The 14,262-nt window shown below is 58.3% G+C and overlaps 1 protein-coding gene across 11 annotated transcripts in view; it reads right to left on the bottom strand.

Moving 5' to 3' along the window:
* The window catches only part of HIVEP3 (HIVEP zinc finger 3), a 494,489-nt gene that overhangs the window by 83,401 nt on the left and 396,826 nt on the right, over positions 1 to 14,262 (bottom strand). For all 11 annotated transcript variants that reach the window (XR_014808559.1, XR_014808561.1, XR_014808560.1 and 8 more), the window contains one exon: positions 10,562 to 10,759. The gene's annotated coding sequence lies outside the window, so the exon portion shown is untranslated. The remainder of the gene's footprint in view (positions 1 to 10,561; positions 10,760 to 14,262) is intronic.

The raw sequence follows: 14,262 nt of genomic DNA, 5'->3' as shown, positions 1-14,262 counted from the left end.
ATAGCTGTGGGGCCTATTGTTCCGGAGGATAAGCCAGGCGATTCTCGCTCGCTGGTTTGGATTCTGTCTTGAGAGTCACACAGGACACCCTTCCTTTAGCACAACCCCCTGGGATGCTGGATAACAGTCTTTGCTACCTCAGTTTCCCCAGATGTCCCTCTGGCAACATGGCTGGGGTCCCCTGTGGCTGGTCCAGGTACCTCCTCAGGAGGTGAGATGCAAGTCCAGAGGGGCCCGGTTATCTTCAGCTCCCCCCAGCTCATACGCATGCCGTCCTGAGAAAGAGGCCCTTTGTGAAATATCGGAGGGCAGACACATCCTCCCCCTGCCGCCCCCCAAGGACAAAATGGACTCATTCTTCACTTAGAGAAAATGCCAGTGATTTTTGAGCCGGACAGACCTTCGTGCATCTTCCAGCTCAGTGCCTTCGTTTACAAAAGAGAACTGCCTGGAGGGCAATGACCAGCCCAGGTTCACACGCGGGACGTGCGACAGCCCTTCCCCGAGCCAGGAGCAGGGTCACTGGGAGGCACTTTTCTCTCGCTTCTCCGCCTGCTGGTTCCTAGGACCATCTTACTAGAAAGGCGTAGTGTAAATATTTTGCTAAGCAGCCAAGAGAGGAAACTTACCCAGGCTGAGCTGCCCTGCGCTGGGCGCTGGCCATGGACACAATGCTCAATGAGGGCCATTATCGAGGAAGGGAGGGCTGTTTGTTCCGCTGCGGGATGGTGCCAGAGCCCGGAGCCACCAGGCTTGCCACTCTGGCTGCCACACAGAACAGTCTCCTTGCGCTCAGCAGACGCTGCGGTTATGCAATGCTGGGCCAGGAGGTTAACTCTCCCAGGACAGGAGCCAAGCCTTGTTCCTTCCTGCCCGAGTGCATCCATCTGAAAATGCTCAAAATTGAGGGCCTCCGTGTTTGCAAAAAAAAAAGCTCGGGCCCTGAACCTGCTGGTTTATTCCAAAGGGCAGAGTGTGCCCCTCCCTGCAGCTCCTGGCACTTCCCCCGAGGTCCTGGGCCCACGCCATGGTGTCTGCTCGCTGCTTTTCAGCATCGCTCGCAGGCCTCCCAACCCTGCCTCCTCGTCGGGGCTCCTGCTCGTTCCCTCTGCCTAGAACGCTCCTGTCCCTTCTCTTCCTCTGGCAGTTGTGTCTGGTCTAAGCCCCCGCCCCTTTTAAGACACAAGTTCCACCCCACATCCTCAAAGGCTCCCCTGACCACCCCAGCCACCAGTGACCTAAGCTGACCTGGTGCGTTTTCAAGCCAGAAGAGATCTGGGAAGTTATCCATCCAACTGCCCCATTTTCCAGATGACAAAACTGAGGCTGAGAGAGGCGGACCAACCTGAGAGCAGAGTGAGCACACGTGAGAGCCTCAGCAGGGCTCTCCTCCCGGGACTTTCTCTTCCATGACGCATCCCATCTGTTGGTGGATCAGGGTGGCTCTGCCTGCAGACTGTGCCCAGAATCCAACCACTTTCCAGGACCACCGCCCTGGTCCACGACGCCAGCACCTCCTGACGACGGCACCAGCCTCTCCAGCTGCCCTGGCTTCTGGCCGTGCGGCCTCCGCACACAGCCAGGCGTGCTTTCCAGCCCGCTACTCCAGGGCTTCGACCTCCAACGGCTACTCCAGGGCTTCGACCTCCAACGGCTCCTGCATTATCCGCACTTGCTCGCCCTCTGCCGTCACCTGTCCAGCCTCCTTTCCCCCTTCGCCCCCACCCGCCCGGCCCCACCAGCCACGCTGGCCTCCTGGACGTTCCCACCCGGCAGGATCCGGCCTGCGATCTCCTCTCCCACAGGCCCCGGGGCTCCCTCCCTCACCCCACGTCTGCGCAAATGCCGCGTCCAGGCAGGCCAGTCCCGACCCCCCATTCCTTTCCTTTCCTGTTGTCGTCTTGTCACCTGCTACATACTTTACGTAAGTGACAGGTAACGTCTTTATACTTACAGATATCTAGATGATATCTTTAATATCTCACAACATAGTATGTGACAGGGTGACAATATATTCATCTATATTCCTCTACTAAAACGTAATAGCAAGAGTCAAGAATTTGTGTGTCTTGTGACCTCAAACGAGACGTGGCACCTTCTGTCCAGGCTGGACTGATTTTTTTTAAATTTTATGACAGCATCTGCAGCACATGGACGTTCCCAGGCCAGGGTTAGAGACTGAATCTGAGCCACAGCTGTAACCTAGGCCACAGCGGCAGCAAGGCTAGATCCTCTTATTCTTTCTTTTCTTTTCTTTTCTTTTTTTGCTTTTTAGGGCCGCACCCGCGACATACGGGGATTCCCAGGCTCGAGGTTGAACTGGAGCTGTAGCCACTGGCTTACACCACAGCCACAGCCATGTGGGATCTGAGCCACATCTGCGACCTACCCCACCTCTCACAGCAACGCCGGATCCTTAACCCACTGAGTGAGGACAGGGATCAAACCCACTTCCCCATGGATCCTAGTCGGGTTCGTTAACCGCTGAGCCACGAAGGGAACGCCCGGCAGGACCGATTTTAAGGATGACTGGCCTTTCTGAGGATGGTGCCAGCGATGGAGGCCCTGGTGTCACTGTGACATCGAGCGTGTGAGGAGTGGGGGGAGGGACGCGTTTGGGGGCACACGCAGGATCAGCGGAAAGAAAGACTCTGGAGGCTGCAGGAAGGCCAGCTGGGAGGCTGCCCAGACGCTGTATTTTTAGGGCCTTAAGGGGGGAAACACCCAGACACCTAGGCCTCCGTGCCTCCCCCACCCGGCCCAGGCAGGGCTGGTCCAGAATGGCTCATTCACAGAGGCGGCCACACAGAGGCTGCTCAGATAGGGCCGAGGACCTGGGGACGGCGGGCTCCTCCCTGCTTTTAGACACCTTGAATCTGCGCGTCCAGGAGTCTCTCTCTGTTTTTTCAAGCCCTCCAGGGAGGGACGTGCAGGCCCCACTGGGCTTAGGGGGCCGGGATCAGGCGGCTTCCTCGGCCACAGAGCTCTATTCCCAATGACAATTATCTGCGGAACGAATAAAGAGAGCGATGGAAGGGACAGGGGAAAGTCAGGCACAGGAGAGGAAGGCGAAGGCTCCAGGCCGCAAAGTCATCCCCAGGAAGCATGCCAACCAGACCCGGGCAGAGGCAAAGTGGCAGGGCTTGTCGGACCCGAGGATCCACACCTGCAGCTCCGCCGGCCGGGAGCACAGATCCCAAGCAAACAGAAACTCGTGATTTTGGCTTTATTGGGATTGACATTTTTATTTACCTGTGGCACAACTTCTTTGAGGTTGGCCGGTTTTATTCTAAAGAGGCCCAGGCGGAGTTACCTGGGGACTGGCTGTCAGAAGCTCTCTTTTCTTGGTCTGCCCTGGCCCGTCCTGATCTCGCTCCCCTGACCCCCGCGCTTTTCTCCAATTCCTTCCCCCAGGCCTTTTCTTCCGGACGCCTGGGCACATTCCTCAGGCTCTGGTCCGTAATCCCCTACTTGTCTCACTCTGCATTTCTCTCCTGTCTTTCTAGCAGCTTCCACAGCTGCACACATCACCTGCCCAGCCTCGGACTCCCCAACTCTGCCTCCCCAGCTGCCAACATCTTGGCTTAACCACCGCGCTGGCCTCTCGCGTTCAAAACGCTTGGCACCAAACGCATCTTTTCTCCTCCTCTGTCTCTGGTATCACCAGTCTCCTAAACTCCCAGGCTTGCAGCCTCAGCGTAATCTCGGAACTCTGCTCTGCTGTGCGCCCGGATCATCCATCCACCCTCCGCCCATTCATTCTCTCACGTGTTCAGCACCTGCTGACCAAACAGCAGTGGCACCAGGCTGTGCCGGGCACTGGGGGCAGTCACCGTGCCTGTGGTGTGGACAGTCCCTCGCCCTCTGCGGAACCTCCAGGACCATCCCGGATCCTGTTCCGGAACCGGTCCGTCCTATCTCTGCAAGTCATTTGCAGTGGGACCTTGGCCGAGTCCCTTGCCGTGTCTGAGCTTGGGTGTCCTCGTCTGCTCTGGGCGAGGATTAGGCATCCCACCACCCCCTCTCCAGCCGGGCCAAGGCCCCCGCAGGTGACAGCGATCTGAAGGAGACTCAGGATCATCACCCCAGCCACGGCACAGCCTCCTCTCGCTCGCAGACCATGGCCGTCCTTAAACCTGCGAGGCTCCTAGCTTCCAGTCTGAGACGGGGCCCCAGAAGATGCATTTTAAAGACCCCCCCCCCGCCCCGCCCCAGGCAATTCTGTTGGAGCAGAGGAAGTTGCGGATCAGACTTGAGAGAAATTCTGGCCTACAGGATAAAGCCTACACTTCCCTACTACCCCTGCAGCTCCTGATCAGACTCTCGCCCTCCTGGTCTGTTCATTCATCACCCTGAACCCGGAACCGGGGCTGCTCTTCTCTGGCCGTTTCCCAAGCACGGAAAGCCCTCCTGGCCTCCCTCCCTCTGAGAAGTCTCTTCCCTGCGCGGTAGAGTCCCGTTCAGATGCCTTCTCCTTCCTCCGACTTGTCATCGGTGCCCTAACAATCCCTGCACGCTCATTTCCCGCCTGGTTGCTGGCTGGCTTTTCACCAGCTCACATCCTAGCTTCCTAACCTGCCTGTAAGCGCCCTGCAGGCACCATCTGCAGATCCATTGTGTTCAATCGCAGATGCTTAGCGAGCATCTTCAAACACCTAAACATGCGCTCAGTGTCTCAGAAAGCAGGAAGGCAGAATCCCTGCCTGGGGGTGCCCTCCCTGAGTCAAGACAGAGCAGCAGCAAAGACAGGGGACCCCAGGATCCCAGGGCAAAGGTTCCTAATGCCATAGGGAGGGGCACACAGGAGGCAGAGGACTGAAGTCTAAGCAGTTCCTCGGGAGCAGAAAGCGGGACACGGACAGGGGACGGCTGGACTGGGAATGCTGAGCCACGGAGCTGGACTGGGCCTGCAGGTCGGGGGATGGCACGTCCAGCCCGCTGCCTGCTTTCGTCCATCGACTTTTACGGGGATTCAGACACGCCCATCCTTCAACACGTTCGGGGCTGCTTGCACGAAACGACAAGAGACGGGATGGCCGGCAGAGCTTCACATACGTACGTCTGGCCATTTCGAGAAAAAGTGTTGCGGACCCCTGCCGTAGCCACTGAAAGCTCTGGGTGGATTTTAAGCAAGAGGCAGCATGGCCAGATTTGCGTTTCACCTTTCTTTTATCTGGGGCCAACGGAGGGATGGGCTGGAGAGGCCAAGCCGGCAGGAAGGGAAGGGGCTTGGGAGGCTGGCGTAACCCGGGGGGTCGGGTGATTGATTAAGAGATTTATTGAGCGTGGCTGCGCACCCAGCTTTGGGCTAAGCCCTTCACCCATCATCCCTCATTGAATCCGCACGGTGACCATGAACAGAGCAAGCAGTGTTGTTATCCCCGTCTTACACATGGGGCACAGAGAGGTGAAGCGATTCGCTCAAGGTCACACAGCCGGTACGCGGCAGAGCCAGGTTGCAAAGTGCCAAGCTCAAGGCCTCTGGGGCTGAGCCTGTTTGCTTGTTGGCAGATCCCCCCGAGCCTCTCTGAGAATTCACAGAACACAAGTCCGCTCCTGGAGAAACTCTACCCTGAGTCGAGTCGGGCAGGAAGTGGTAGGCAGGCGTGTGGCTATTTTGGAATAGCGACACGAAAACCCACGAAACTTCCTACCTGTCCTGTTTTGCTCCCATCTGTCCTCGGAAACAAGGCTGCCCCTCTCTCAGATGAAAAGGTGTTTCTCCCCACACAGTGGCTCTGCCGCTGGTGGCGGGAGCGCACACTAAGCTTAGCACACGTGTGCTATTTTTACAGGACCGTGTAAACAAACAGGGCTATGTCAATAAGAAGAAAATGAGGTCACCCTTTGAAAAAACCTAAAAATGCTCCTCTTCTATGGGGTGAGCAGCAGAACCTCAGAAAGAACTCGTGCTTTTGTACCCGAGAGGCCGTCTCCAGCCCACAGCCTCCCAAGGCCACCAGCCTGCCCTTCCCGGCCTTGCACCCGCCAGGGGAAGGCAGGGGGCCTGGGAGCCGGGACTCCAGGGTTTTATTCCCGGCTGTGTGGGCTTTGCCTCAAATGCCCAAAGCCCCTGCCCACCCTGGTCCCCACCCCCCAGAGGCCGGGACGCCCGCCCCCATCCAGGTCACTCGCAGGCACTGCCCACGCTCACGTGTCCTCCTCCCGCCGACCCAGAGGTCCCCTGTGCCATCCGTCTCCCTTGTCCCCTCCCCACCGGAGTGGCCCCAAAGGCGCTCCGCGTGATGATCGGAAGAGATCTGTGAGCCCCTTTCACACCCTCCGCCACCGTTGCTTTGCACACTTTTCGTCTTGTCCCACGCGCTCCGGACCTGGGCTTCTGAGCTTATGGCTGGAGGTCATCAGAGCAGCTCCGGGTGACCAGCAATTTGTAGGAAAGGCCTCCGCCTTTGGCAGGAGCTCCTGAGGCTTCTCTGCACATCCCAAGTACTTTTCCACGACCGACCCCCTGTCCCCACCCCTTCACCCTCCCCGCCCATGACACGGCATCATCTCTGGTCCCCTCCGCCGTCTTTCGCCAGGTCCCCCTCTGCCCCCCAGCCCCAGCTCTCCGCACGCCGGGCCCCTCCGTTATCCTTCCGCACAGAAACGACAGCCACACCAGCATTTGCCAAAGGGGCAGTTTTCAAACTCTCTCTGCAGAGAAGCTTCAGCGGGTCTTCAAATATCCGGCGAGAATTTTACTCTAAACATACAGTGTGGCGCCCACGAAAACTGTTCTGGAAAATGGACCTGCCCACTTGAACGTGCTCTAAGGCCCATCGTAACACGGAGTCGAGCCTCCGGGTGCGGCCACCTTCGGGCCGTGTGTGCAGACCTCGGCTCCACCTCGGTCTGGGTGCATCTTGAACTTCGGCCCTGAAATGTCTTCAACCGGAAAGACTGGAGCTCTTTACCAGGCATCTTTATGTTGCTGTTTTGAAAATTCAGGCCTATACACTGCTTATATAAAGCCACGCAGACACGCACACGCTAACGCTTTTGCTGCCGGGAGGCTCGATTACGTGGATTATCAGGAAACTGTCGCAAAGGCTGGCGTGCTTCCCGCGTGTTGTGATAAGAAGGAATTCAAGCAGTTGCTTGATTCTGTCCGGGACGCAAACCGGAATTCCCTCTCCTCCTGCCCCACACAATGTGGCACTGATGTCACACGCCATGGAAGTGAAGGCCATCCTGGGCCGTGAGGGCGGCCGTGAGAAATCGGCTTCCAATTCCCATCATCTGAGTGATGCTGTGCAGCCAAGCCACGCAAGACGCAAACGACAGAGCAATCCTGGATGTGACCGCGGCCACACCGATGGGACAATCTGCTGGAACAGAGGCCAGCAAACTTTTCTCAAGGGCCAAAGAGTAAATATGTTTGGCTTTTTGTGGGACAGCCAGTCTCTGTTACAACTACTCAACTCTGCCATTAGAGTGGGAAAGCGGCCGTAGACAATGTTGAAACGAACGGCTTGGCGCTGGCCCAGTAACATTTCATTTACAAAACTCAGGCGGTAGCCTGGGGTTAGGCCCACGGGCTGTCCTTTGCTGACCCTGGTCTATCCCCGGAGCTTTCAGTGTTTTTAATGCATCCGAGCCGTGCTGCTGCTCTGCTCAGGGAATTTTCATAATAACTAGATGCTAGCATTTTGAACTTCAGAAATAAATGTGTATACACAAACTACCACTCGGCACTCCACGCAGGCTTTGCCTTTTTGAAATGGCTTCTAAAACGACACAAGTTTGAAAAGTAATCGCAGGAAGCTTTGCTGCTGAGAAAATGCGTTTATACCTAGTGTTCGATTAGATGCATCCTCTGGGTCACGTATTTAGAAACCCCATTTATTCTGGAGAAAGCCGGACTAAAGCCAGGCTGGGACCAACGGCAGGGGGCCATGTCGTCACAATCCCTTGGCCGCGAATAATTCCAAACACGCCCGTTCCCAAGCCTCGGATGGTGTTCACGGGCCGCCCCCTGCACGGGGGCTTCTCTGAGGCTGGCCCGTGGTTAGCGTCTACCCGGCACCCGTGCCCGCCTGGGCCTGAGCCCTTCGCCTCGTCCAGATGTCCTCCATTCAGCCTCCCCCGTGGCGGCTGCGGGAGCTGTGCCAGCAGCGGGTCCCGAGCGTCTGGACACACCGCGAGCACTGAGTCAGCACCCCATTAATGACACATGCTGGTATTCCCCAGAGGGAGCACGGGAAGGGGTGGCGACCAGAGTTCTCACTGGCACGGACAGCTCATTTCCCTCTGGGCCAGTCCCATCCCCGACAGATTCTTTCCTGCAGCTGGCAGGGCCCACGTGGCCAAAAAGAGAGCCTGAGGGCGACGTAGGGCAGGGCAAGTGCCAAGTGTGGGGAGGCTCCCCCAGCCGCCTGCCCCGTGACAGTCTCCCCACAGCTCCGCTTTCAGCCCTCAGACCTTCCCACGTCCAGCCTAGTTTGAGGAGCTCCTGCACACTTTGCTGGATAAACCCAGCCCCTGCCCCGAGACTGCTGGTGGAGGAGACCCCGGGCAGCTGCCTGTGCCTTGCGTGGAAGGAGATACATGCTAAATCGAGGTACTATACGCCGCCCCAGGATGCCAGGGGAGAGGCCCTGTTGGGTCCTACATGGTGCTACTGGTTTCTACTCAAATGAAGACATTTCCGGGGAAGTGGGCATCCTTGACGCCGTCACTGCCCTTTCTCAGGAAGCATCTTGGCGGAGAAGAAAGTTCTGGGTCTTTTGCAGTCAAGGCTCTGCTCCGTGCACGTTGCGTGGCTGTCTTTAAACTACTGGACCTTCCCAGTGCTCAAGTCCCTGCACGGAAGAGGCAAGAGACCCAGGCCGGCCGGGCTTTCTGCAGGACTCGGTCTTGCCTGTAAAGCGCCAGGCCCCGGGTGCGGTATTGTTCCTGTAGCTTCACCCCGAGTCCTCCTAGGACCACAAGGCAGAGCCCAGTATGGCAACGAGGAGGGTGGAGTGGCAGCAGATCTGCCTGCCTAAGTCAGAGGGCTGCCCGCGTTGGGGGGCCCCTGGCCAGGGGTTCAGCAACATCCCAGGGCCTCGGCTGAATCTGCCCGGCAGCCCTGGGGGGGGGCAGGAGCCACGAGTCTCCCATTTTCCAATCAAGGGAGACAAGGCAGAGAAACAAATCCACACGCCTCCCAAACCAGGAAATGTCGGAGCCGGGAACTGAACTTGGAGAGACCCAGAGCTTCCACTCTTAAGAACCACATCAAACATTCCCTCAAAATGAGGCTCACGGGCCCAGTCCTTCTTCCTCAGAGCCCAGGGGATGCTTCTCCCACCTCTGCTGGAGAACCCTGGTCATTGTCTGGGTCTGGGGTCCCCGGGGTGCAGCTGAGCTGTAGGCAGAGGCTCGGACCCCGCGGTGCAAGCGGTTGCAGAGATGCTGTCTCTGCGAGGTGCCGGAGGCCCTGGCCTCCTCTCGGTAAGTGGGCAAACTTCCGCTTGGGGGGAAGGGAACGAGCACTGCTCAGGGCCCGCCAGGCTGGCAAGCACCTGCTAGGCCTCTCAGCCAAGCCCACAGACCCAAATCCCCAGAGACCTCAAAAGAAGGCCCAGCGTCCCCAGACCTTGGCTGTATCAGAACAAAAATACAGATGCCTGAGAATCCCAACCTGCGGGCCTGCTTCAGAGGGCTTGCATGGGTGGGCCAAGGCATCTTTTTAAAAAAAAAAAAAAAAAAAGCAAAAAAACCAGGCACTGTCCCACCCCCACTCCAACTCCCTGGGTGACTCCGATGCACTCCACAGCCAGACAAAACACCCAAAGACACATTCCCGACCCGAAGCGCTTCCAACACCGCACGCCGAACCGGAAGCACAGCCTAAACGGCTCACCTGAAACCGCAGCTCAGACCTGAAGAGCTCAAAACAAATTCCCTATAGATCTACATCCTGCCATGCGGGGGGCCCTTCCCAAGCCAAGCCAACCCATCTCTCTGGAGGTGGGGCCCTGCTACTGGAATTTTTAAAGCCTCTCCCTGTGATTCCAATACGCGTGCAGCCTGGCTAGAGAGGCCGACGTTCTCTTCTTTGGTCTCGTCCGGGGGTGGGGGTGGGGGGCTGAAAGATGCTGCTTTGTCTTTGACACTCACTGTGCCCCTCTGACTAGGGAGTGGGGGCGGGGGGCAGGGGCTCTTTAGGGCAGAGCCATCGGGGGGGGGGGGAGATCAGAGAAGGGGGTGGAGCTCTGGCCCCCAGGAGGACCGCGGGGGGGTGGCACGCAGGGAGGCTGGGGTCCCTTAGGAGGAACTGTTGTCGGGGACAGCAGAGTAACTGAGGGACCGGGGAGACAGCACTGAATTTTGGGGATACAGCACGGGGGCAGTGAAAGAGAACTGGCCCCCCAAGATCTTTCCTCCCCACCAAGGATGTCCCTCCCGGGACGTGCAGCTTTCCCAGAGGCTCGAGGAAGGCGGTCACCACCAGGACCACCGCCACCGTCACCATGCACCTCGAAGAGGAAGGACTCCAGCAAGATCAGGCGAGGAAGACCCAGGGCACGCACGGGGACCCCAGCAGGCGCACACGGGACCCGCCGTTTCCTACCTGTGTTGAAGGCACCACTTTCGATGACCAAAACTAAAACGCTGTTCTCTCTGAAGACCAGTGTTCATGTCCACTCCTGGGGCAGCTGCCTCCTCTCACGCTCTGCTCCTCCCTGCGGAAGGGAGAGCCCGCCTGGCCAGGGGCTCCTGAGGCTCCTCCATGAACTAGTGTGAGGCTGCCTGGTTCGGGCCGCGAATCCTGTGGGGATGGGCAGAAAGCACGGTCAAAAGCGTTTGCCTGGTTGACTTCTTCAGACACAGAACGAGGTCTGCCTGGTCCTAGGAGGCCCGGGCCCCCAGCTCCTCCCAGGCTGCTCGTCTCGGTGCTGGGCCAGGTCCCCGGGTCTGGGGACCCAGTGTGGCTTGGTGGCCCTGGTGCCTCCCACATTCTCCCCCGCGCCCGACATCTGACTTCTCTGAGCTTCTACTTCTTCCCCAGTAAGCAGGCAGAATTCTAAGACAACCCCGAGGTTTCCTGTCCCCCTGACGTGTGCATCCTGCGTGATCGCCAGGACTGATGGGGTGGACTGGCTGACAAACAGGAGGGTTATAGAGCACACCTGACCTTAAAACAGGGAGATTATTCGGTGGGCTTGACCTGAGAAAGTCCTTTAGGAGTTCCCATTGTGGCTCAGTGGGTTAACAACCCAGCATAGTGTCCACAGAGATGCGGGTTCAATCCCTGGACTCACTCAGTGGGTTAAGGATCCGGCGTTGCCTGAGCTGCGGACGCAGCTTGGGTCTGGTGTTGCTGTGGCTGTGGCGTGGCAGGCAGCTGCAGCTCCGATTGGACCCCTGGCCGGGGAACCTCCACATGCCACAGGTGCGGCCCTAAAAAGGGGAAAAAGGAAAAAAGGAAAAGAACAAGAGAGTCCTTTAAAAGCAGAGTTTGCTCCGGTTGGCCACAGAAGAGGACGTGACCGGTTAGAATGGGGAGAAAGGACTGGACATGGACTTGCTGACCTGAGGATGGGGGTGGAGGGAGAGGCTGGGGGGAGAGGACCTGACCGAGGCCTCCTGGAGCTGAAAGCCACCACCCGCTGACCCCGAACCCTGGGACCTGGATTCCAGCCACTGAACGAGCCTGGACACGTGGAATTTCCCCCACTGCCTCCAGCTGAGGAGCCACAGCCTCCAGACACCTGCGCAGAGAACCTGGCCGCTCAGCGCCGGACCTGAGACCAGAGAGCTGTGAGCTGGCAAAGAAGGGCTGCTTTAGGCCGCTGCGATGGCGGCCATTCGTCACCCTGGGGCCCCGGTGAGGATTAAACACCACGACAGACACAGAGCACACTGCATTCCCCATGTCACCACACAAAACGGGGCACTGAAGCCCAGGGAAGCGACAACAGGTACCGCACCGGTTTTTAATCATCGGCTTCCTGGGCCGTTGTAAGAATTCACACAAGGAAACCCAGAGGCATGTGTCTCACGATCCAGAAAGGCCTGAGCTGTTCTAGTTGACTGTGGCATACGGGGCGTCACCTCCATCGCTGCTCTGGTTTGTGTACTGGAGGCAGTGTGGAGTGATGGCTGGGAGTCAGGCTCCTAAGACCAGGATAGCTGGGTTCAAGTCCACGCCTTCTACTCCTACCTCTGCTTTGGAAAGCTGCTTAGCCTCGCTGACCCCGACAAGGGGGCTAAGAACAGCAAGCACCTTCCCGGGGTTAACGCTTCGTACATGTAAAAGGCTCAGACCAACGTGTGGCACGTGCTTCGGACCCTGCAATGCAAAGGATGCTATCCCAGTGCATCTCGTAATCTAGGTCTGCAGGACCCTGCACGCAGGGGGCGCTGTCACCTTCCTTCTTGACATGCTTTTTATGTCAGCCTTGGAATGGTTCCTGTTTTGGTAACTCCATCCCACTCCTGATTCCCACGAAGGTACAGCTCACCAAAGTCCCTCTGCCGTCCCCGCCCTGCTATGCCCGCCATGCTCTCAAATCCAGCCAGCTCCACGCCACCCACACCCTGGGGCAGCATGGCAACACCACGGAGCTGTGTGGTTGAACTTGCTCTGTGGTGCCTGCCTACCTACTACTCCTTGGTTCTTTGTGTGTGTGTGTGTGTGTGTGTGTGTGTGTGTGTCTTTTTCTCTTTTCTAGGGCCACTTCTGCGACATATGGAGGTTCCTAGGCTAGGGGTCGAATCGGAGCTGTAGCCACTGGCTTACGCCAGAGCCACAGCAACGCGGGATCTGAGCCGCATCTGCGACCTACACCACAGCTCATGGCAACACCGGATCCTTAACCCACTGAGCAAGGCCAGGGACCGAACCCGCAACCTCATGGTTCCTAGTCGGATTCGTTAACCACTGCGCCACGACGGGAACTCCCACTCCCTGGTTCTGTCGTCCAAAGCATCCACACCTCTCACCACTCCACGTTCTCATCCTCCTCAGATCCGAACTCACGCCCTCCAACGGATCCCATTTCTCAGAAAACCAGCTGGCTCTACCCCAGGGGAGAAGCAGCGAGGTCTCAGACGCGTCCTTCTACAAACACAGTCCACGATTTCCCACCGCCGAGCCCCGCCTACCTGGCCAAATCCTACCCAGCCTCCTTCGGGAGGCTCAGCCAGCCTCCCTCCAACCGGACCTGCGTCCTGCCTTCCCAGAACACCTCTCAGGATACCTAACAGCACCCCCCGTGCACAGACTGCAGGCGTCTGCGAGCCTCGGCAGACGGCGCACACCTGGGGCCGCCCGTCTGACTCGTCCCCATCCCTCAGAGCAGCTGCCGTGTGTCACGCACAGCGCAGAGCAAGTCTCTCTAGAACCTCATTCGGCTGTTCACTCACTGAACAGACGTGCATTCAGCGCCAGGCCGGGTGGCGGGTCCTGGAGATGGAAGACGACAAAGATTCAGTCCCTCTTCAAGGGGGTCATCAGTGGGGGGGCGGAGGGGCAGGAGGGCAAAGAAATGCCGCTACCCAGGGAAGGTGTAAAGAAAAGAGCAATCCGCTCTGATGCTGGCTAAACGTGTGTGTGTGTGTTTACGTGAGGGCATTTCAAACCAAGGCGTCATGGTCCGCAGACAGGAGACCCCCAACGGACTGAAGGTTCGAGAAACTGCATGCGGTCCCTGCGGCTGGAGCGGAGGGGCCGTGACAGCTCAGGAGGGAAGAGCTGGGCAGGGAAAGAACCTGGTCCACGAGACTGTCTGGACTTGATGCTCCGGTGGAGGGAGGTCACCGAATGGTTTTCATCAGTGAGGTGGTGCGGTCAGCCCAGGGGCTGGAGCAGGACACGGGATCAGGCCAGAGGCGTGAGCCACCTCCTCTCATTCAGCGTCACCGAAGGCCCCTCCCCCCGGTGGCGGCAGGTGGGAGGGCGCGGCAGACACAGCTGTGCCAAGGTCATGGGAATGTGACCCACGCCTGAGGTTCTGCAGGGTCAACTGGACCCGACGTCTCCCTCCTCTCCCCCAGACACCCCGAAATGAAAAGAGCAAGATGAAAAGAGCAGCAGGCCCAGAGTGGCACCAGCGAGTCTGAGGAAAAGCAGACTGGTGGGAGCGCGGGAGAATCGAATCAGAGCTAAGCCAGCCTTGCCCAACACCCGCAGGGAAAGGCCCACCGGCCACATACCCAGGAAACTCGGGCAGAGGCCACAGAGCTGGGGCAGGGCAGGAGGGGTCGCATTCCTGAAATCCAAGGATAATGAGAAAAGCCTCCAGAGAGGCCAAAGGTGAGGGAGGGGCG

This window comes from Sus scrofa, chromosome 6, assembly GCF_054392235.1.
Source record: "Sus scrofa isolate SSC_HxYL_T2T_F1_AM1 chromosome 6, Sscrofa_HxYL_maternal_Yorkshire_Landrace_v2.0, whole genome shotgun sequence".
Lineage (NCBI taxonomy): Eukaryota > Metazoa > Chordata > Mammalia > Artiodactyla > Suidae > Sus > Sus scrofa.
Note: the sequence above shows the minus strand (reverse complement) of the source record. Positions and strands in the feature narration are given on the sequence as shown.